The sequence below is a fragment of the Ixodes scapularis genome, unplaced genomic scaffold (assembly GCF_016920785.2).
Source record: "Ixodes scapularis isolate PalLabHiFi unplaced genomic scaffold, ASM1692078v2 PGA_scaffold3__209_contigs__length_174095766, whole genome shotgun sequence".
NCBI classification, from domain to species: domain Eukaryota; kingdom Metazoa; phylum Arthropoda; class Arachnida; order Ixodida; family Ixodidae; genus Ixodes; species Ixodes scapularis.
In genome coordinates this window covers 90251274-90275705 of record NW_024609868.1, presented here as the reverse complement: position 1 = coordinate 90275705, position 24432 = coordinate 90251274, and the positions used below count along the sequence as shown (strand labels likewise).

The 24432-nt window shown below is 46.4% G+C and overlaps 1 protein-coding gene across 1 annotated transcript in view; it reads right to left on the bottom strand.

Annotated features, from left to right (window-relative positions):
* The window catches only part of LOC8036170 (sarcosine dehydrogenase, mitochondrial), a 79366-nt gene that overhangs the window by 12461 nt on the left and 42473 nt on the right, over positions 1 to 24432 (bottom strand). The window lies entirely within an intron of this gene.

Below are 24432 nucleotides of genomic sequence, written 5' to 3'. Positions count from 1 at the left end.
TAGATATGTTATACTTTTTTAAAGAATAATCTATGTATAGCCTAGGTAAGTGCCGTCTTAAGATATGATTATTGTTATTCAACGTGAGTTTCGAAGAAATGTCCAAACATGTATCTGCATGCAATTATGACCTAAACTTGATATTTATTTTCGTCTAAGTTGTTTGAGGTATTGCATTTAAATTAACACCACAGACAGTACATATCATTGCCATCTGCAGAATACAAAATAATATATTTATTGTTTTTTCACGTTAAGGAATAAATTAACTCATGGGAGAAGATTTCTAATAGTATTCAAGTTCAGCACGTCATTAAAAGAAAACTTTCTTTTTTTCGCTTCACGTTCCTGGGACGTGTTTCTTTTAGCCTGTACACATTTTGGTAAGAGAAACTTGTTTGGAAGTTCTGAACCTCTGAATATGCAAGAATAGAACACTTCCGACGAATCCTTGATAGTTTTTTTTTTTTTTTTTCTCCTGCTTTTTATTCCCGAATTTATTTATTTTTTTTTTTTTTGCTACTATCGGCACAGGTGTTAAGGTCGAAAAGACAGCTTTGAACTTCCGAACCACTAAGCATGTGACGAGCAGTGCCTTCTGACAACGAGTTTTCGAGAATGACCATCTACTCGATCTTTTATGCAGTGAAGAGCGACAGTAGCTATACATATGCATAAATAATTTCAGATTAAAATAAGCTCGACCACGCCCTCTTTCCCCGTATTGTTTTCTTTAACAGCCCGAAATACCTGCAAGGTGGAGAAAAAAACTGTTGTTGTTGTGTGTGTGTGTGTCTGAATGCTTTTAAGCAAAAACGCCGAAGCAGAAAAGCTGCATGCTCCTCGAGACGCATGGTAAATATAGTGTGGACCATGGAGAGAGATTCACAAGACAGCCCAAGTACAGGGCAAAGTAAAGAAAGAAGGAAAACGGCCATATACCAGTCATTTATTTATATATGTTTACATTGCTGGCATCTGACCTTTGCTGGATGCGGATAGTATTTCGAAGGACTTCATTGGTAGTATCTGTGGACTTGTTTATAATTATATCCCTCAAGTAATGTACGACAAACATAAGTGAAGCTGTCTAGACAGTTATTAGTCCCCTCTCGACAATATTCTTTTTATGGGCTCTAAAATTGAGATTTTAGTTAAATCAAATTATCCCGAAGCTTTTCTCACGCAAACGGTGATTTTTTAAAACAAATACATGTGATAGCTTTGTTCCCATGATGAACCAAATGGCCATTAAAAAAAATGCATATGTAAGCTGTTCAATAGAAGAAAAAAAAAAGTCTGAATTGCCATGGTGTGAAACACGACAAAAACTCAATTTGAATATCTGTCGAGTTTGTTTATTTGTTATAAATTATTTAACTTGGTTATGCCGCTACTGTATTTTTATGTTAGCGGCATTAAATTGCGGACCATGTACAAAAATCTTTTTAAGCTGTAAGTATGTGCTAGATTTTTTTAAATCGTAAACTTGTTATTTCGAGCATATTTGCGTGGGATTTGGATTGCTGTAGCAGACTAACCATTAACACAAGCGACATAAAAAGTCTATCGGCGAGTAGCTATTAACACCAGCCATTTGATGACATACGTTTCATCATGAGACTGCACTCCCAGAGCCGTATATGTAGAGAGTTTGGTCAATGGGAGGCGCGGGCAGAGCCAGGGCGGGCGTCAGACTTGGAAAGAGGGCCTGGCATGCTCTTTTGACCAACCAGAAGCCGAAAAGAATCCCCTAGCGGTGGTAGCGAGAAACAGTTCTGATCGAAGGTCTATGTTCGTATATGGTTTTAATAAGTGCGTAAGAGTGAAGTGTAGTAACTCTTCGTGGCTGAAAATAGGGTGCACATGTTGTTTTCATCATGATCATGCAGAAAGATGTAAGAAACGAATGCGCGCTCAACTCTGTTTTGCGCGGACAGTGTGTGACCGCTCGGACGGCAGATTCCCGGCCCTCGGCGTTTGGCGTACGGATTATTTCGATCGTTCCGCTAGTCACATTCTTCCACCATCATTTTGGATGAGCGTGATTGAAACATCACGTGTACCATAATTTCAGCCACCGAGAGTTACTCCAATGCAGTTATCAGGTTTGTTTCTTGCGACCACCACCAGGGTATTATTTTTGGCTTCTGGTTGGTCACATTCGAATTTCTGAAGACGCCCTGGAACACGCCCAGCCCGCTTTCGGCCAATGGCGCCTCCTCATTTGTCTCCTATACTTCCCCAACGAATGGCCAAACTCTCTACATATACGGCTCTGTGCACTCGCTCAGCGGTTTCGAGTAAATCGTAGCCTTTTAAGCGGCCCCCTTCACCAACCCATGGGAACCGGCCGCATCATGCAACCAAAAAACGGAGAAACCCCCCTCTCGCCTAACCACAACCGAAAGCGAGAACTTCCCAAGCCTCGGCGGACATGTACAGGCAACGCGAGCGATCCGAATAACGGAATGTCGGTGTCAGGGGGCCCGCCGCAAGAACGGACAGCCAGAAGAGAGGCGTTTGAGGCAAAGCAGCAGCCCCTTCTCTGGCTCCCATGGGTGTGTGCGGAGCCCTCCCTGGCAGAAGACGAGTCTCCGGCGACGAGGGGCCAAGTGGCGTGGGATAATGACTTTCGCACACGACTCGGGTTACTGACGAATGTAAACACAGACGCGTCGGGCCGCCGCGCTCCTGCTCATGCTGCAGCTTGTATCGCGCCGCGGCCGAGCAGCAGCGGCTAGGGACCCGAGCCGGGGTGCGGGGGTGGGCCACGAGGCAGCCGCAAACGGAGGGTCCGGGGGACGCAGGTCCGATCTCACGGCTTGCGTTCTCTCTCTCTCCATCGGCCCGCTCTCTGGGGGCCTCGGTCCTGCTTTTGGACCGTGGGACTGGGCGAACGTCCGCGGGGAGACTCGCTTTCGGAATTATTGGGCGTGTGAGGGCTGCGCCACTTGTGGCTCTTTTCTCTGTCTGTCTAAGCGCCGTATCTTTTTATCTTTTTTTTTATAATAGGTTTGGTTTCCTTTCCATTTGCTCGTGCCCTCGTTTCCCTCGGGCAGGAGGCGGGAATTAACTGAATTAGCCTTTATTTAGCGCTCATTTATTTTCGAGCACAAAAAAAAAAGAGACAAATATTTATTTGTATATATATATATATATATTTTTTTTTTTTTAGTGGCTACGGCTTTAATCATTTGTCCACTTTCCTGCTTGGTCGTTACGACCCCAATCGATCATCAGGACACAGTCCGCTCCAGCATTACTGAAAGGGACGGTGCAACGATATTCAATTGAAATATTTCTCACTGTACACGAGTTTACTGACACTAGTTAGAACCAAGTATACTCGCACGCAACGCCATTAACCAAGAAACCTCTTGGCAGCGGGGCAATTTGAAGGAGAAAAGCGAGCGTCAGTCTCTCCTTCGCAAAACTTGATGACGTAGCGTGGGGGTCGCAGTATCCCCCAGTATTTGAATGCGGCTCATAGATTGGACCCGAGCATTGCGTGGGCACTCGATTCGGGCTCGTGATAATCAATAGCTCGAGGAGCATTCGGGTGGTGGCTCGTGTCCCATCGCTGCAATGACGACAATAGCCGAACCCTAACAATGTCTGGAGCTCGCCGCGTGCCCTGCGCTTTGCCAACTTCAGCGCGTGGCTGAGATCACCATTGGCGGCATATAGACGCTTTGCAGCAGCTGTGCATGGGCGCCGCCATAACTGACCTTCAGTTTTTGTTTCCTCTTATTTCGTTTATTTCACTTCATCATTACCATAGCAGGCCAGGTTATGTCCATATTGGACTCAACTGTGTCCTTTTTTAAAGCATCGGCCTTTGTAGAGGATCGTCAACTACCGTTTCAGTTGATCGGCATCTCGGTAAGACAAGAGAAGGTCAGCTATGGCGGCTGTAACTTGGCGCGTGTGTAAAGTGTCTATAGACGCTTTCAGGCAGCTGTGCATGGGCGCCGCCATAACTGACCTTCAGTTTTTATTCCCTCTTATTCCGCTTGCTTCAATTCATCATTACCACAGCAGGACAGGTTATTGCCATTTTAGGTGTTACTGTGTCCTCCTCCCCAGCATAGGCCCTTGTAGAGGCCCATCAACGCCCGCTTCAGTGGCTCGGCACCTAGGTAAGACAAGAGAAGGTCGGCAATGGCGGCTAAATTTGGCGCGCGCTGAAAGCATCTATAATCGGCTCCAGGTCACGTAGCCGCTTGTTCTGGCTACGAGTTGAGGGAACAGGAACGCTGCTCGTTTTCCTTTCATTTTTCCAGCGACGCTTATTGCGTGGAGAAAAACGAACGCGTGTTTCCGAACGGTCATAAACGTCAGGGATTCGTTCTAAGCGGTATTCGCGCAACGTACAAACATTGTTGCCCCGTTCCCTTAACAAACGATGAACGCGACAATCCAAATGATCACGTAAGACCATCGAAGTAAGGCACGTGATCAACGCCTCAGATGAATTCACTCCGGCAGCGCATCATTATCCAAGTTAGCGTAATTAGAGTAAGCGTAATGAATTCCCCCCTATGTAATGCCCGAAAGGGCCCTTAGGGTAAATGAATAAATAAATTACCGAGTTGCAATCGTTCAGTACTGTTTTCGAGGGCCGCAGTGAATAACGCTGACTCGCCAACCCATGAGTAAACGTTATCTTTACTCGAGTACTTATGCGCCTTCGCTTACCAATCGCTTCCCACTGGTCGCGTTGTCGAGACTCTAGTAACACGACAAAAACAGCATTATTAGTTTATGTAACATACCTCAGGTCGCCTGGTTAGGGCATTAAATGAGGGGGGATACAACATTTGACGACACAAAACACAACGTGCAATAACGCATTTATTAAAAAAATCATACAATTCTTTAGAAAAATTAATAAAAATAATAGTAACGCCGATAAATAAGATACAAAGAAATTCGCACGCACACATGCATCATTCGTGAGTACCATAAAATAATAATTCACGCGATGCTTTAAATTTTTGTTCTACCTGCAGAGATGGAACTGGGCAAAGCATCTTTGGAGCAATCTTGGGAGCAGAAAAAACTACACTTTGGAGCAGACTGGGAGCAGCAAAAACGAGGTCTTGGAGCAAGTTGGGAGCAGCATTATACAGTGATGGAAGTGCCATTTGACCTTTTGGAGCAGGCCTTGTAGCAAGCAAAATGTTGTTTTGGAGCAGGTAGTGGCCCTTCTGGAGCAGGGTCCGGCATATGTTGGCATATTACTTGAAAATGAAATAATGCTGGATTGCCATATAAAGCCCATCTCTATTATTGGAACACAGCGCCTGTCGCCTTTTTAAGACATGATATAGAAAATTCAACAAAGTAAACACAAAACAATTTTTTTAAATAAAGTTTATCTGCTGGTCAGATAAAAAAAATACAATTAAATATGTCGCACTGAGTTCTGATGGTACAGGATATTTAGTTTCATCAGCCTGCACTTTTTTTTTAAGTATCTGCAGCAGCATCAAACGACCCTCACTGTTGTGGAATGTTTTAGTTCAGATTAGAGTTGTCTTTCGGGCAGCAGCTTCAAATATTGTGGTATCTGATATTCGCTTCAAAAATTCCGATTCATTTTCGACGTGCTGGCGAAGTCACGATCGGATCACGGCGAGTTAACCCGTTGAGTGCGCTTCTTGGCTTGCACCGACGCGCTGCAGAGAACCGACACCCGCGGAGCAGACACTGCAGTCGCGCGAGTCGCGCAGTGCTTTGTGTTCCGAAAAGGACGGTGAGGCTTTACCAGCACTACATCCAGAGTTTGGTGCAACTCAACTATGGCTGCATTTACATGGATGCGACCGTAGCGCATCGAGTCGAGATTTCACGATTTTGATTGGTAGCAGTTGGGTAGAAGAGGAAGAAGTAAGAAGACAGGCTGCGTGTCATTGGTCCCTGCTCGATTCGATGCGCTACGATCGTATTCATGTAAACGTAGCCTATACTTCGTTTCAGCTTCGGTGCGAGCACAGCCGAAGCTACAAGCGCGCGCAAGGAGCCCGTAACGCTGCCCAAACTGCACGAGCCCACGCGCGAGTAAGGAATGCACAGAGCATTGGGCTTGCGCTAGCTTTGACTTCGCTGGTAGCTAGCGCACGGGAACAGGGCGAGCCAACATTAAAAACATCCACGAGCTCAGCCTTTTTTTTTTTTTTTTTTTTTTTAAATAGGCTGCTAAGTGGGATGGTTCTTCGCTTAGCCTCTGCGGCTTTGGTCTCAGATGTTGCTAACGCTGTTCCTTTCAACGATGATGACGATAATACGCCCTCGCAGTTTCGGTTTGCGTAAAAGTTGCGGCGCGGAAAATACCGCGGTAACGCCACGCGCTCTGATAAGACTTCAATTTTTATTTTTTTATTGCTACATCTCATCTCGGCGCAGGCATGGCGCAATTCTTCGGTAAAATGACAATGTGGCGCTACATGTAGCAGTATTCCGTCCTTGGCGCAATTTGGCGCTATTGGCGCAGCACTTCCATCACTGAGTATAAGAACTTTAAGAACGCTAAAATAGAGACTAAATGTCACCTGGTTTGAAAAACTCAAGGAAATATGGCATGTAGATAATTCCATGTTAACTTAACAGTACTTTACTTCAATTAATATTTTACTTTAAACGTCTTTCACGAAATTACATGAAAATTACACAAAGCACTTGTCACACCGCCCCAACGTCGGGGGAATATTGCGCACAATATTGGCCATGTTTCATGTTTTGCACCACGGCCCAGTATTGGGTCAATATCGGTTAACGATCGTTCTAAAAGTGGGCCAGAATCGGCGAAATTATTCGAGTTCTCGACAGAGACGGGCGAATATCGGTTAAAGGTCCGTTCACACATGCAGCGGAGCGCTACAAGCATAGCGCTGACCTCGCGCTAAGCACGTGCCGACGGGAGCGTTCACCAGCTTTGTATCGCACCGTCAAAACTGTTGCTCATGGCAGACGATAAGTAACTGACGGCACGTGAGCATCGGGGATCGCCTGTTACATTTAGCCTCCTCCCCCTACCCTTCCCATAATCCCCTTCCCCCGTCACGATTGGATGACTTTATCAAGAAATCGTGATGTATCCCATTCCTTTAATAAATACGTTTTCTCACTCACTCAGCGCTACATCAGCGCTTCGCTGCATGTGGGAACCGGCCTTAACATGGCCGCGACCACTGCGGTGTCAGCGCTCAGCGGACTTGGGCGAAGCGAACGTTACTAACTTACTATAGAATCAACCGATCAGTTGGGAAACTGCCATAGAGCCTGCTCTGAAGAAGTGGCACCGATCCGTATTCGAGGACCGAGCCAATAGCGATCGCAACGCCGCCATTTCTCCAGCACCGGCCACTCGAGGAACTAACTCTGCATGCGACTTCTATTTTGGCTTAAATCGGCCATTTTGGCTCCGAAACAGATACGGTGGAAGGGGCTTCAAGGGTGCCACCCCCGACTCCCAAGCGGACGCGCCGCGAAATACTGCCGAAGTTAGGATGTGCCTATAGGTCGGGACGCGCCCTGAAATCATCGCTGAGACATGGTTGTATAAAAACAATATTAATTGTGCCGCAAACCTTGTAAACTAAAGATTTTAGAAAACATCACGCGCCCCCCCTTTTGTACTAATCTCCAATAAAAGTTACTACAAGAAGAGTTTTTTTTTTTTTTTTTTCGTTTGTTTGTACGGAAAAGTTTAGTTCCAGCCGCTGATTTTCCGGCGCGCCCTCGGCGCCGCCCGTGGCAACAGCGGCGGCCGCCGCGATTGGCCGGCGCGATTTACCGCGATTCAGTATCGTTTTAGAAACGGTCAAGAATTCCTAATACCGGCCGACGTAGCCGGTTCAGACCTCACAAATTACCGGAAAACGGCGCTGGAGTCTGCATGTCAGCGTGGCGTTCGCCGACCCAACTGATGTTCCGCCGACGTCGGCCACATCACGGTAATACTGGCCCGATGTTTACGATACAGTGCCAAATATCGGCAGTATCAAAATGATATTGGCCCTATTTCTCCTGTCCGGCGCCAATATTATCGCAATACTGTGTGCTGCCTGGGGCACGAAAGTGTGACAGCGAGCAGTGCCGGAGCAAGGTACGAGCTGAAAGCTATTTCTTCATGTTTGCTTATATTTACCTCTTTGCAAGTCGGTTCCCTTTCAGCTCGTACCTTGCTCCGTCACTGCTCGCTCGCCTTTGTTATGTTCCCAAGTTTTCTGCGCGGGGCCTCGGGGCGGGCCAACGCGGGCTGCGGGCTTGCAATATACCTTTTCATAAAATCATTCATTGCTGTTTGTGTGCTATGCACGCGCAGTTTCTGGATGGACAGTGATTTTGCACGTGTGGACTGTCATTTTTCCTAACAGTGGAAACGTCTATAGTCACGGAAGTACAGCCAAGAGGGAGGCGCAACAACTTAAATACACTTGAGTTTATCGCAATGTGGCGCCACTGTTTGGTCCACTATCCAGAAGAAGTGACTCCAGTACTCCAGAGAAGCACGCAGCAATGGCAGCTATAAATGGTTTTAGCTTATGTCCAGACGCAGCCGACGCTACGCGCCAGCATGTGGCCTTAAACAGTGTTTGCACTGCACGAGCGCGCCTTCTTGGCAGGGACGCTGAAAGTCCGGAGCTCGAGCTTGTAGCATCATCTGCGTGTGGATTTAGACGAGGCAGAGCGATAGCGAATGACTTCAAAGAGTGTGGTAGCAGAAGCATCGCAATCAGGAATGCTGCAACAAGTGTTTTAAGCTGAAACGATGTATAACCATGGCAGCGACCTTCGGATCAGTGGCGTCACCGAGGGTCAGCGGCACCCGGGGTGGTTCGCGATCGTTCCCCGGTTCGGCACGCCTATTACAAACCTATAGTGAGCCAAATCCGACGAAGTTTATCGAGTGATATTAATAAAGCAGACTGTCTTTTCAGACTGTGCTTACTTCATACGATGTTGACGCAAAACGCTCGATATTCCCGGTGAAAATGACAAGGTTCCGAGAAGTTCTCGCGCGTCAATACGTCACAGACTTCGCGCGTCGGACTACCTCCGAACAGGCCGATTTTGCGAAATCTCGGTTTCGCTAAACCGTTGCGCGTTGAAAAAGATGCATCGTGTGAATAAACTTTTACACGAACCCGGACCCGTGCACAACACACCGCCGCCGTCGGGAGCAGCCACACAAGGGGAGCCCAGTATACCCGCGGCGGGTTAAGTTCGTTGGCACCGGAAACCGGAAACACGTCCTCGCGACCGGGTCCCGGCCTCGAAGCGGCCCCAACCCCACCCCGGTGCGGGGACCCTTTCCACAGACCCCTCCTTGGCCCCCCTTTTTTGGGGGGCTGTCGGGTCTCTAGGCACAGGTAGTTGACCTTGAGAATAACCCGGTTTACGGCCACGGAGTGGTTCCCAAGGAAAAAAATTGGGGGAAAAAAAAAGGGAAACAAAAACGAGCGGCCGGGGGGGCTTTGAGACTGGGAGTTCAAACTTCAGGGCTGACGATGTACGCAAGCGAATGTATGTTTGTTATTTTTTTCTTTTTTTCTTACACGAAATGTGTACGAGACTAAAACATCGCAAAAAAAAAAAAAAATCCCCAAAAGTGCAACGAAAATACGTAAAGCAAGAGTGTAACGCAGAAGTGCTACGCACTAAAGGACTTACACTGTGCTACATTTAGCGGAACGATTTAACCCGCTAAATATAACCGAAACATTTTAATTGGTGTGTACTTTACACAAATTCAGGCTCACCGCTAATTCAGCGGACAGCCTGAATTGCGACGTTACATTCCGTTAAATTTTGCAGAACTTAGCGTCTCCCGAGCTCCCATATAAACACCAGGCGCAGCTCAAAACACGCGCCATATTCTGTTACCTGACTTTATCCCCAGAACTCATCAGATACATTTCTTTTCATACGGACCGTGTTTCCAAAAACGCTGGAAACATCCTTCTACCCTTGTAGCTATTTAAACACCTACTGAAAGATAAATCGCAAACACCACTCGCTCGCTTCCTTTGCAGAAAAAAAAACAAAGATAAACAAACAATCCCAAAGTGCAAGTGCAGTTTGTTCGTAGTTTCGTCACAAAGAGGATGAAAATTTTACTCCAAGGATGACTTGCACCGTTAGCATCCACCAAGTTCATTTCGTGATTTTTTTTTTTTTTTTCTCTTATCAGAGCGCTCGACGTGAGCGTTCACGTTCTCGCTTAGGAGAGAGGTTTTTCTTCCCCAAAAATTATGTCGCTTCTATGTTTAGACAGCCTCGACGCTAGTACGCCTCAACGGGCGACGAGTCTCCCAGCTGTACAGTGTGATACAAGGAGACGCCAGGCTCCTTAAATCGACCGCAAAATTCGGTTTCTTAACCTATCGCGCTACGACTTTGTGCAGCGATTTTGATCATCTTCAAATACCTTTTCAAAAACATTCTATTCTACCCCCCCCCCCCCCCCAAAAAAAAAAAAAAAAAAAAAATGGCATTCTTTATTTAGATTACAAGCGATAAAATTTAGGTAGTAGCACTTCGATGAAGATGTACCGTGTAATCAAGTTGTTGATAGTAATGCCTATACTGTGTTGTTGTATATGTACTTTATATTTTTGTTCGTGACAGTAATGCTTATAGCTGTTTCAGGGCGAAACTGTTCACTGTCCTATAGTATTCAAGCAATGTTTTGGTTTCTACTTTTTTTTTTTTCGGTGTCGCATTAAGAAGGCTTTTTTGGATGTTTTTGGACACTATCAGAAAATAAAGTATTATTTTTACTATGATTATCATAGGCTTAAATTTAACCCAGATTAAAAAAATACCATGAGCAAATAAAGATTGCAGTTTGTACAGGGCGTCCAAGATACAGAGCGCTCTGCGGGAGTGGAACCAACTGTATGTTGTTAGCAAGCGTCTTAAGAAAGTGCACGATTTTCACAGCGGAGCTGTTAAAGGGGTATTCACACGAGGGAGAAATCCCGGGGATTTCTCCCCGGCACGCACGCATCACGAGATGAAAACGCGAGACTTTTGCACATCGCAAAGCCTGACGTTTTCGTCGTGGGATGTGCGTGCCGGGGAGAAATCCCCGGGATTTCTCCCTCGTGTGAATACCCCTTAAGGGCTAGGTTCCCCAGGATCGTGTCCGTGCATGTCGACACAAACCTACCTGGAGAGCTACCGCCATCTATAAGCGATGGCGGCAAGCACACAACCAGTATGGTTTCCGCCGTCACTCGTAGATGGCGGCAACCTTTGCAGCTATCATAGAAGAATTGATAGTTGGGCGCGTTGGTGGGAATTCATCGTAGGAAACAGCACCAAAAACAGACGACAACGAAGAAGAAGCACACGCAACGAGCGCAGCGCTCGTCACGTTTGTTTCTTCGTCCTCGTCTGTTTTGCGCGCTGTTTCCTACGCTCTTATCAATTTCGGTTTGGGCTCACGATGGGTCGGCCGCGCGCCCTTTCGGGGAAAGGAGATAAGCAGTGCAAGGAGCGGCGACGTACGCAGCAGCGCGAATGGGTCCGCAACCGCCGCTGTCGCGTCGACTTCCACTGCGTCCATCGCTTCCGATTCCCTTGTCAAAGGGCACATTGCTCGCCTGGAAAGCTGCTACCGAGAACAGAACCAGCGGGCCAACGCCACGGACGACGATCGTGCCACGGAGGCCAAGCGCAAGCGCGAGGCCCGGCGACGACTGCACTCCACGCCGGCTGAACAGTTCCCGGGTGCGACAGCGAGGTTCCGGAGGGAGTTCGTGGAGAACCCGCTTGGCGTCACGTGCGCCGTGTGCGACCGACTCTGGTTCGTCGCAGACGTATCCACGATCGGCGGCGTGTCGGACGAGAAGCGGGAATCGGGCGCGTGCGCTTTGCGGCAGTGTATCGAGTACAGCGCTGGTCTTCCTTCTCCACGAAAGTGGAAAGGCTGAACGTTTTTTTTTTAGTGTGCCAAGTTATTTAATTAAGACAAATTAGATAACATTTTAATTATTCGTTTACGGATTTGGAAACTTGTAGAGCGCATTAAGGAGCAGACAAATAAGGAGTTTCCTACATGATAGTTCTGCGCACCCTGTAGTTAGGAATACGCGCAAATTCTAAATTCCAAAGCAGCCCGTGCGCAATATGCAATACAAAATTAAAACCACTCCACTCGACAGAAAAAAAGAGGGGGACATCCGTACGAGAGAATTGAGTAACGCGCACATATTTATTGACCACAAAGACAAGCGTAACAAAGATAACGGTTCTGCAGGCGTTTGAAGAAAGGTGTACTCCATTTCACAGTAAAGGCCAGCAAAGGAGAATTTACGCGAGCGAGCTCGACGCTTAAAATGGAACTGTAATGAACGCACGCTCGTGACGCGTCGTTCGGGACAACACATTCGTGTTTGTGGCGTCAGCTCGTTTGAACTTCTGGGAAACAGAAAATAGCTTTCCGGCGACGCAGCTGACGCTCAAGAGACGCTGGAAACAGACTCCCCGCGGTTGCGTTTTAACCGTCTCAACCTTCGCCACAAAGAAAAAAATGTTAAGAACTCCACACGATCGCAGCAACAATACGCCGCATTCGTTCCCCGCCACCTTGTCTGGCGTTATGGCAGCTGCCAACTCGTGCGTCTTGCCAAAGCCCCAGTCGCAGTCGTAATATTTCTGAAAACGTTCGAAGCTACTAATAGGTTTAGAAACACGTAATTCAAAGTAAAACTATTTCTTAATGGTACAAACATGACTAATGTAAATATTCGTAGGCAGCACTGCGCCAGAAGCGGGTGCTGTGAATCCAAACAGCTGAGGCGGCGCCATCTCGCAGGCGCCCTCCTGTGACGAAGCAGGTTACCACTCTCAAAAAAAAGGTGTTATATTACACCCCTTGTCCCATATAATACACCCCAAAACTTCAATTCGACGTACAGCGCCCCTTAATCGAACAGGCGGCCCCAAAGTTTATGAGGGAGCTTGGTAGCCGTGTGGTACAACTTATTAAGATAGCTGATGTACGTATTATTGACTACAAAAAAAGAGTATCGGGGTTTTCTTGGCCGTACTGCAAAAGCTCTGTGTTTTCTTTCTTTGGTCTTCGATACGTACTTTAGCAATTTAATAAGTTATATCGCACCGTTATCAAGCCCCTCGTAAAATTTGGGGCCGTCTGTTCGACTCTAGGGCTCTGTACGTCGAAATGAAGTTTTGGGGTGTATTATATGGGACAAAAGGGTGTAAGGTGATACCCTTTTTTTTAGAGTGTAGGATGCGAGCAGACGACGCGCTATGTCAAAGCGCGGGTTGGCTATGTTAGTTCGCATCTATGCCGATTATAAACGCTTCAATTGTTAAAGAAACGTGTATGACGTTTTTATGAGTGATCCTTCTAATCAACAACAGCGCCTCGAAGTTGCTTTTTATATATACATGTAAAAAAAAGCTTTAAAATGTTCAAAAACAATGCTGGAGCTTCGCATTACACCTTAAGCGACGTGCGTCAGGCCTATCACACAGCCTCTCTGATTCTTGTTTTTTCGGATCTGTGGAGGCTGCTGTAGAAAAAGGTCTCGCATTCACCAGAGTAAATGACGTGCTGTCTTCAGCTCTGCACGCGCGCACAGTTGTGTTGCAAAGCGTCGCACACTTGTTTTAGCTACACTGACCGCCGTATTCAGATCGCGAGGACGGATCCGTCCTCGCGATTGGCCAGCGCCAGCCCTCGCGCCTTCCTCGAGGAAGTGGAGGGGCCCAGGGGGATCGGTGGCCGAGTGGTCTAGCGCACACCAGCTCGGAGCACGTGGAGCGAAAGCTCGCGCTGCAGAACCCAGGGATCCTGGGTTCGAGCCCCACCCCTGCCCGTTTCGATCTGGATGAGCATCGTACCGGCGCGCGGTCGTGTATCACTACTGCGTGATGCACGTTAAAGACCCCAGGCTAGCGTCTGTACCGCACTGGCTAAATTTCTCATCTACAGCTGGGAGACTCGTCGCCCCTGTGAGGCAGACCAAGTTCTAGGCTGTATAAACACACACACAACCCAATTTTTTGGAGGGGCCCTTCAGTTTGAGTGTAGTTTGAGTGAGGTTTCTGAATTCGGCGGTGAGCTTGCCGATACCGACGCTTCTATTCAAGTGTGACTCGACAGTTGCTGCCGAGCAAATTCTCGTCAGAAACTGACACTTCTCCTCTAGCACTGAATACGTGGCAAAAAAGTTTGTCAAAGCGCGACATCTGTTCTAAAAAAAAGAAAAAAACAGTAATTTTTATAATTTTTTTAATTGTCGAAGATGGCCCCGCAAATTCAGGCGATTGAATAATTTGTTCTATCCCATGTTTACTAAGAATTGTTTACAAATTTCAAATCGCTGGCTGAGAAGCGTATCATGCATTATGTGAATTGGGTCCGCAAAATTAAACATACAAACGGTAGTAATTCATAGCAAGTGTATACCCACCTTCTTGGGACGCTGAAGCGTCGCCACTTGCCAGATTTAAGACTTCGATCGCGAGGGGGTCTTGCACGTTTTGGATCGACCGCGTGAATAAGCAAGGATTAAATTGAAACGACCCCGGAAGCCAGCCACCGCTTGTTCCTGCCAGTTATTTTGAGAAAATGTTCGTTTACTGGTTTACAAGATTAAAAAAAAAAATCAACTTGGCACTAATAAGATACCAGCACTCACAGAACACATTGGAACCAACAGGATAGACGAGGTCGCTTTCGCTGAAGTGTTTACTACACACGCGAGAGGTTCTCGAATTTCGCTTTCCTATTTTCAATTTGATGAGGTATTCCTTTCTCAGTTTTATGTTGTCGGAATAATAATATAATAATAAGATATACCCTATTCGTCCTGGTAAGTGATTTAGCGGGGTAAAGCGCTAGATATTCTATTTTCATTATCCAGCTTTTCCATACTGGGGTAGAGAACAGCACACCACCACCCGAGCGGTTCGACATCTCAGCGCCAAAAGTTTTTAGCAAGGCCGCGCGTGTCACGGTTTTAAGCTTTCGTTAAATGTTCTACTGCTAATATCACTTCACCAAATAAACAGAACGCGTGAAACAGACTTTGCCGCGCGTTAACCAAACAGCACATAAGGCCAGCTGTTAGCAGTGGTATCCAAGATCTGCGCGTTCTGTCCCAGTCTGTCCTACCCGTGACGTCACAAACTATGATGATGATAGCTAGAGAAGCGCCCCCTGTAGTTCGCGCACGCTGCCAATATAGGGCCACTCCTTACCACTGTTGGCGGCGTGCGCGAACTACAAGGGGCGCTTCTCTAGCTATCATCATCATCGTTTGTGACGTCACGGGTAGGACAGACTGGGACAGAACGCGAAGTTCTTCGATCACGCGGCTCGTCAGCTCGCTTCCTGGGTAGCTAAACTCGTCGAGCACAACTTTGTGTCCGAAAGTTGCGGAACGCGCTAATTGGACTCTCGCGACGCTGACGTCAAGCCGAGCGAGGTGCCAATCATCCAACCTCTCTCGGTGCTCAAATTCCAGTAAGAATGTAAAACACAAAGTCGTAGAGAGCTCCATCGAAGCGCGTGCGAGCAACACCGTGGTGCCAGCCGATTGAGCGGCTGCACTGATGATGTCTCGCCCGAGTGTCCCTACATCCCTACGCCGCGTTAGAGTCAATGATGCGTAGATTGTACCTAGTCGGCCGGTAAATACTCTGAACTTTCTCGTCGCAAGATCGTCGTTTGTGGAAGTTATTGGTGACGACAAAGTGACGTTTCACAACTTTGGGAAGCAGTTATTTGAGGCCAAAATCTTCGCTTCGGAATCGAGGCGAAGATTGAACTTTGTGATGTTGTGGAGCCGTGCGCGGTGTACGCGGGCGGCTTTATAGAGCTCATCTTCCGCCACTGTCAACAACGCCACCGGGGTCACCCGCAGGCGGTTTGTGTAGAGACGTCGGTAATGTCTGAGAGATGAGGAAAAACGGGGAATAACAAAAAAAAAAAAAAAAAAAAACCGAAGAAAGGGAAATAAAAAAAATTAAAGTCGTTTACAAATCTTTGTAATGCGAAATTAGAGCTCAACTCTTGAGGAGGAATAAGGGAGGGTACGGAGAGGAGGGTATGCCCCTCTTCCTCTCCTCCCCTCCTCCTCCCATTCAGTTTCTCCGCTAAATTTAGCAGGGAAAAGGACATCACATGACAATCTAGCGGAGAAGTGAATTCGCGTTGAAGTCACGTAGCTGGGAATTGAATTGGTGTTGAGATCATGTGACGTCAATTTCGCGCTAAATTTAGCGGGCCGGTTACGCCGAGTGCGACGCCCACGCCGCGAAACCCGGAAACGGGCGCCGAAGAGCTGCGCTCTAAAGAAAGAATTAAGGTACGACCAGCACGCACACACGCACACACGCACACACGCACACACGCACACACACACACACACACACACACACACACACACACACACACACACACACACACACGCACGCACACGCACGCACACACACACACGCACGCACGCACAAACAAATAGGAGTCTCAAGAAGGGCCGTAGAAATTGTTGGGAGAGAGAGTGAGAGACAATTGGGAGAGAGAGTGAGAGACAGGAGGTGATGGTGGTGAAGAAACGGGGATGTTCCTTTCCCCTAATATTCTATTATAACTCTCTGAAATGCTATGGTGGTTCGGGGCTGGGGGCGATACTCCCCCCCCCCCCCCCCTTATGCCCCTGCCCCCTCTTTCGACGCAACTGGGGGAGGGGGGCTAAATCCCCCCCCCCCTCCCCATCCTCCTGTTTCGACGACCCTGCTTAGAGGTGTTCCAATGAGCAATGACGAGGAACAGCACAGCCTGCAATTTTCGAAATAACGGTTCAAGAGATTCTGGAATTAAAACGACTCGCGTTCCATGAGCTCAAGGGTGGCCATGACAGACTTTCAAACGAAAGACTCCTGCCAGGGCACGTATATAGTGTGCGGGCGCGTTCAGTGACATCATTTTATAGTTGATACCTTTGACGATGGAGTCAGGATTATCAGTTGTGAACGACAAATTTGATGGTGCGTGTTCAAATCGACGATGTCAAGTTTAGTGTCCTTGCATTCTCGAAGCATCACCGCCATCACCAGCATATTGACAACCTGACATTACGTTTATTTCCTTATTTCCGTCGATAAACATACTTAATCCCAAACTGACTGATCTTCGAATGTCTGCCATAAAATGATTTTATCCCGCCGATGAAGGGACAACTGCCCGGAGGCGAAGTTCACCCGAAAATAGGCAACGGTAGTCGGCTGGTTGTGACCTAGCCACGTCGGGCTACACTTTGGCCAGATTCGAAAGGCCGAGATAAATCAAAAGAACGGCAGGGACGCTTTTTAGTATATTCTGCTTTATCGGCGGAAATAAGAACGATACCAGACTATCCACTTCGACGGTGTTGATCTTAAAATGCAATTCCCAAGCATTTATCGTGCTTTTTAGAGACCATCAAACATGACGGTCGCAGCTGATAATCCTTGTTGTGATGTCACACGTATGAGCCACGGTCGTCTCCGCGCGCTCTCTAGTGCTGCTCTTGTTCGGTGCCTAGGGAGGCGTAGGGATTTTTCGTCCCCTCAACGAAAAACGTCACGAAGACAGACGGATCTGCGGGTTTGTGAGAAAAGAAAACTTCGCAGCCATCTTTCGGCTCCTCCCCCCACTATGTCATAACACAAAGAATATTTTTGTTGACGAGTTTAGCGACCCTGCGCTATTTGGGTAACGCGCGGCAAAGCCTATTTCACGCGTTGTATTTATTTGGTGAAGTGATATTCGTAGTAGGATATTTTACAAAACCTTGAAACCGTGCACGCGTAGTCGTGCTTACAAACACTGTTGGCGCTGAGGTGTCGAAGCGCTCGGATGGTGGTGTGCTGTTTCCTACCCCAATGTAAAAAAAAAAAAAAAGCTGGATGATAAAAATAGAATATCCAGCGCTTTACCCCGTCACATTACCTGCCAGGACGAATGGTGTATTTATTATTATTAATTATTATTATTATTATTATTATTATTCGGACAAAATGAAACTGAGAAAGGATATTGTTTCATCAAATTTACAATAGGAAAGCGAAATTCAAGAACCTCTCGCGTGTGGAGTAAACACTTCAGTGAAAGCGACTCCGTATATCCTGTTGGTTGCAATGTGTTTTGTGACCGCTGGTCTCTTATTAGTTCCAAGTTGATTCCTTTTTGAATTTTGTAAACTATGACAACAAACATGTTCTCAAAATAACTGGCAGGAAGAAACGGTGGCTGGCTTCCGGAGTCGTTTCAGCTAAATCTCTCCTTATTCACCCGGTCGACGCGAAACGTGCGAGACGTCCTCGCGATCGAAGTCTTAAATTTAGTAAGTCGGTGACACTTCAGCGTCCCAAAAAAATCAGGTGTACACCTGCTATGAATTACTACTGTTCGTACGTTTCATTTTGCGGGCCCAAATACGTATAATGCGTGATGCGCTTCTCACCAAGCAATTTTAAATTTGTAATATATATATATTAGTTAAAATCTAATACAACAAATCAACCAATCGCATGAAATTGCCGGGCGATATCCGACAATTTAAAAATGTATGAACATTTCTGCTTATCTTTCGAGCAGAAGTCGCAATGTGGCAATTGCCACGCATTCAATTCGGGAGGACCTAAGTGTCAGTTGCTGACAAGCATTTGCTCGGCAGCAACTCTCGAGTAACACCGGGATCGAGGCGTCGGTATCGGCAAGTTAAAACTACCGTGCTGCGCTTTGCAACACAACTGTGCGCGCGTGCACGGCTGAGACAGTTATTCTGGTGAATGCAAAACCTTTTTCTACAGCAGCCCCCACAGATTCGAAGAAACAAGAATCAGAGGCTTTGAATAGCCCTGACGCACGCCGAACAAGCTCTGTACTGTGAAACTGCAGGCTTGTTTTTAAACATTTTAAAGATTTTTTTTTTTTTTTTTTTTTTACTATAAAAGATAACTTTGAGGCGCTAGTATTCATTAGAAAGATCAGCCACAAAAACGTCATGCACGTTTTCTTGATAAATAAACAATTTTAATAGGCACCGATGCGAACTAACACAGCCACTCCGTGCTTTGACATTGCGCGTCGGCTGCTCGCATTCTACCGGCTCCGTCACAGGAAGGCGCCCGTGAGGTGGCGCCACCAGAACACCTTGTTCTGTCCCGGCCGAAGATGACACTAGGCGGCGTTTCTGACGCTTAATTGCCTCCTGTCGGGTGGCTCCGGATTGCGAGAGGGGACAAAGCGTGCGGCGGCTTTGGTGCACCACGCGAGGGCTCTCGTTTCGTCCGTGGAAAACAGCCACGTGGCCAGGGGCACAGGCGACCACGGGCAACACCTCCTTGATAACGAGGACGCGTCGAGTCTTCTACGCTGTCCACCGGAGGCCAAAGCGGGACACAAATTGCACGCAAGTGCCGCGTCAGCGTTCGGCTGGGAGCCGCATTCGATAGAGAGTATTAGGGAACAGTTGTTGCACATCTGATACGGCACGATGGGCCTTCCGGCACGAACTGCGCATGCGCGGGTCTTCTGCGGTTGCACATGGGCAGTTCCTACCATATCGGATGTGCAAAAACGGTTTTCTAAAACTCCCTCATGAACGCATACACGACTTCCTGCCCAACCCTGACCTAGCAATCGCGATACAATCTATGCAACTGCGAGCATCTCGAAATTATTATCATCTTTCAATTGGCCCTAAAAGTACGGGTCTTGCTTCGTTACATATATGTGCATTCTACTCGCTATATATTTTGTACCCTTAAACATGCGGTTGTGCTTAGTAAATTAATTTACTTTTAAGATAGTTTTGCTGGTCTTCAAAGTTAACGTCATTCAGATCCCCTAGACGAAACAATTTAATCATTGTAAACATCAGCATAACATCCCCAGCCAAAACTAGTAGCTTTCTTTAAAAAAAAAGGGGGAAGGGGTATTTGCACATTTGCTTCTTTTCGCATTTAATACCGAGTATGTAACGATAAATCAGTCATGAAGCTTATACTGTAATGAAATGGAACATTATGAATATGTAGTTCACTAACACCCATAGAAATAATCGTGAATGAATTTCAGTTTCTTGCAGTATTGGCTACATATAATTGCCGTATATAGTGACCTCGTTGTTAACGGAGAAAAATACGACAAAAGAGAACGGGTAAAAAGCCAGTGTTCATCAAAAATGTGCTACCAGGAACCAAAATTACTACAAAAAAAAAAAAATGTCCCACTCTTTTCAATGTGCATAATATTATTGTTCAGAGAAGCCTTTTCTTTTTTTCTTTTTTTTTTCTCTCGTTTTTTACAAACACTTGGCGCACCCAAACCAGTAATTAGACGAATTCTTTCAGAATTGAATTGGAATTTACGAGCCAAAACTGCTCCCTTGAAAATAATGCTCGAATTCGAATACTAGAACATGCAAATACCTGCCTTGATGCGTTACTAACGAAATGTTGGAAGCTTCAACCATCTGAATATCCACTTTCTTTTACACCAATATATCTGTGCACCGAAAAGACCATGCACCTAAAAACCCATGCACCGAAAAGTCAGCACCGAAGCGTCCTACACCGAAATGTCCGACCGGCCCCCTGGACAACCATCATCAGAACTACGAAAACCCCAAAACAGCAATTTTTTGTTTTTTTTTGCTGCTCATTATTTTGCATAAATGTGCGCGTTTATACCTAAGAATGAACTTTAGAAAGGAGTTCACTGCTTCCATTAAATGCTACGGTAGCATAAAAAAGAACAGCGGGGTTTGGGGGGAGATCAGGCAAACACGAAGAACAAAACGGGAACAAGTGGTTAAAACTCCAAAACCGAGAGCATAAACACGGCAACCGTGAAAGAGGGCACTGAGAAACGTCATCCACTGCCACCGTTATCTGTGGCCCTTGGTTTTGTACGTACAATGTGCGTGTGTGTGTCTGTGTGTGTACATGTGTGAGTGTGTGTTTTGTGTTTTACAGGTTTATTTTTTTTTTCTTCCTTTTTTCTGACGATTACTCGTAGGAGAGGCGCATCCGAAACAAGGAGCCTCTTTATGTCGCTGGGGATGGAAGCAGTATGTCGGAAAAGAAACCCGATACGTTGTCGGCCCGTCCGCGCTATGCTGCGAGCGCGGAAATAGGCTGCGCCGACGGCAGCGAGCGCTTGCCTGCCCGCCCAAGCGCCGCAACTCCGGACTCGACAAGTCAACGCCCGACGCGGATTACGAGCTGCAACCGACACGAGAGCACAGCCTCTCGACACTCCGCTGGTGTGGGACCGCCACAAATCACGAGCTCTGGCGGCAGGGAATGTTCGAGGAGAGTCTACATCGATGCCACAAAAGCGCTAATAAAGAGTAAAAAAAAAAAAAATGTATTGTACAGAAACGCCAGAAAATTGGGGCTATAAAGTTGCCTTGGAATTCGATATGCTGTACACAGAAACTCTGCAGAGCAGAGAGCTGCGCCCGTCACATCCCGCAGTTGATAGAGTGGGAGATGCTTTTCTTTTTGAGGCGGGGGTAGGGGACATCCAGTGATTTTAATTTTTAAGGCCAACTAGCCAGCCTCCTTGCTTGCTTGCTTGCTTCCTCCTTCTCCTCTTCTCTTCCCTTTCTTTCCTTCTTTCTCCCTCCCTCCCTCCTTCCTTAACACACACATACACAACATCGATTTCTTGCTAATTCTTTTGGTTTTTCGTCTTATTTGCGCTGAAGCGGCAAACCTTCAAAACACTTTTGCAGTGTAGCACATATATGTATTCATGTGAAAATAGAGGTGATCCTTCTTGTGAGTTTATTTTTAGTTAAGCTATAGTTCAAAGCTTGCCTAAACCAAATTTAGAAGGTTTAGAAATCCTCTCGTTGCAGCTATATGAAATCTTAAACTTGAAACAAGTCACGACGCGAAGAACGCGCACGGGTCTTGTATAAAAGTAGAACCGTAAAACTGGGTCGTCACATGAACGTTCACCAAGTATTTTTTCCCCCTCAGCAGTCCGACATGGTGCGCGTGCATCATCTCGCTTTGATGGCGGAAAGCGAGGCAAACGGAAGCGGGTGTTCCCTTTCCGTAAATGCCCTTCTCCGCAGTGCACCAGTGCCCGGTCAGAAGCGCACTCAACGGAGCTAACTGACCCTCTTCAACAGACTTGCACCAATAATAATTAGTATTGTGAAACCCGAACACTGTCTTTGCTCACCCATAGAGTTATTATAATGTACGCTAGAGGTTCAAGTGGCGCTAGTGTGCTGACGCAAATTGAAGCAGACAGCAACCAGTCGAAAATTTACTTCCGGTAATGCATTTGAGTGCATTTTCTCTCTGCGCTCGATCATAAGAGCAAATATCCCAAATAATTCGTACGTACTAGGTAGCTTGGAACATTTCTCAGTCAGGCCGACGAAAGAATTGGTCAGTTACGGCGTTTTTCTTTCGATTTCAGAGCATTAAAAACGGTGCTAAAACGGCTTCGTTTCTGTAGTTATGTTCACTGTCGGACACTGTTAGCGTGAACGCGGCGTCGGCGAAATTTACCTGGAAAATCAAGAGCGGCGACAAGAACTACGCAGTAACATGGATCAGTAACTCGCAGTACATGTACGATAAAAATTAATTGAAGGCCACGTAATCTATTCAGATTTAAAATACCGCTTCATTCTTTCTTCCCTGAGCGAAGCTGCTTGTTCTACGTTCAAAATATCACCCGCGCGCTCGATATCTTTGAGAACAAGTGCGCGATAAAAGCTGCCCAGCAGAGAAAACAATACGAAGAGAGGCCTTTCATAGCCCACGGACTTTATTCTCTACGTTTTGAAGGTTTTTATCCGCTCATGCACGACGGGATCATTTTCATATAGTGACAGGACTGGCATATTATCAATATGCAAGCGTCACCGGAATGCTGGCGAGTCTTGAACACACTCTATATTGCTTTGGATTGTTATATAGCTTTGAATCGTCGCTTGTTTTTGCACATATGTTGCGGAACACACGTTTGGGACTGAAATGTAGCGAAGCTAAACACCCTACGCCGATGAAAAAAAATGCGCTAACTAAAGCAATTACACTTTTACAGTGTTAATCAAGGTACATGTTATTCGGTAAGACCCAAATAACCAAAGTGTTCCGTGTTATTTACCCGCGAAGAGACAAAATGCACGCGCGTTTTCCCATAGGATGCACAGGAGCACCTCAAAAGTAGACTGGTTGCTGTCTGCTTCAATCTGCGTCACGGAAGTCGCATTGACACTAGCGCCAGTCGAACCTCTAGCGTACATTATAATAACTCTATGTGCTCACCACGAGGATCGAATGAAATTGTACTTGAATTCTAGAAAATTTACTCGTGGTTACTGTTACACCCAGCAGTGCAGCAGAGCGGGAAATTAACTCTTGACAGAACGCTGTGATGGAGGCAGCAATAAACCTTATGGAGCAGCTCTAGTACCAGGCAAAATGTTGACTTATAAAGGTACTGACGTTATGGTAGCATGAGCCGGTAGCCCATCTTTGACGATTATTGAGGGCGCATTATCATCACTGAAAAATATTACTGATTATGTTTATTTATAGGAATACACAAAAATAGTTATAAAGATTTTAGAATTAAAACCGAACATTCATTTTAGACCAAGGTTCAGGTTGAAGTTGCTTCCGTTTACAAAGGTTATTACTCATAATAAAAACAAAAATGGTTGAAACGTCTGCCCTTCGGACAAATAAAGAAGACATTCATGTGAATCACAGTGCAACACTTCAGTTGAGATGAGGTGCCTTTCTCCAGCTCTCCCACACCGGCGATCAATATGGTTCCTCTAAAGTGCCGGATGAAACCAGCCTATTTGCTATTGTGTCAATCAATAAAAATATGTCCACCCAAGTAATACAAACTTGCCAAGATTCCAAATGTTGAAATAACAGACTGCAAGAACAACCATTAACCAAGATCAAAAGAAAAAATACATTTGTGCTACGTACGTACACAATATGTACGTAGCTCAGAGAATCTTTTGTCAATCGAAGCCTCTCGCAATTTGGAGAGAAGTGACTCCGATCTAGCAAAGTGCGTCTGCAAGGAAGCCTCGACCGCTTTCTGCAGGCACAATAAACATGTGCCCGTGACAACCCGTGTTATCTTTTTAATGCGAAAGCATTAACTGGTCCCATGGAGTGAACCGATGTCATCAGCTTTGAAGCTGCGCCAAACGGCACCTTAAATCCTTTCTCCAGCTCCCCAGCTATGAAACCATGCCAAACGGCACCTAGTTTCCTTGATCTTGAAAGAGCGGAATAAAGCTGACGGATTTCGACTTCGGTCCCACTGGCTGGCACGTGTCGACAAGGCTCCCATTGGCTGCTGCACGGCAGTTTCAACAACCGCCACCCCATGATGCCTGT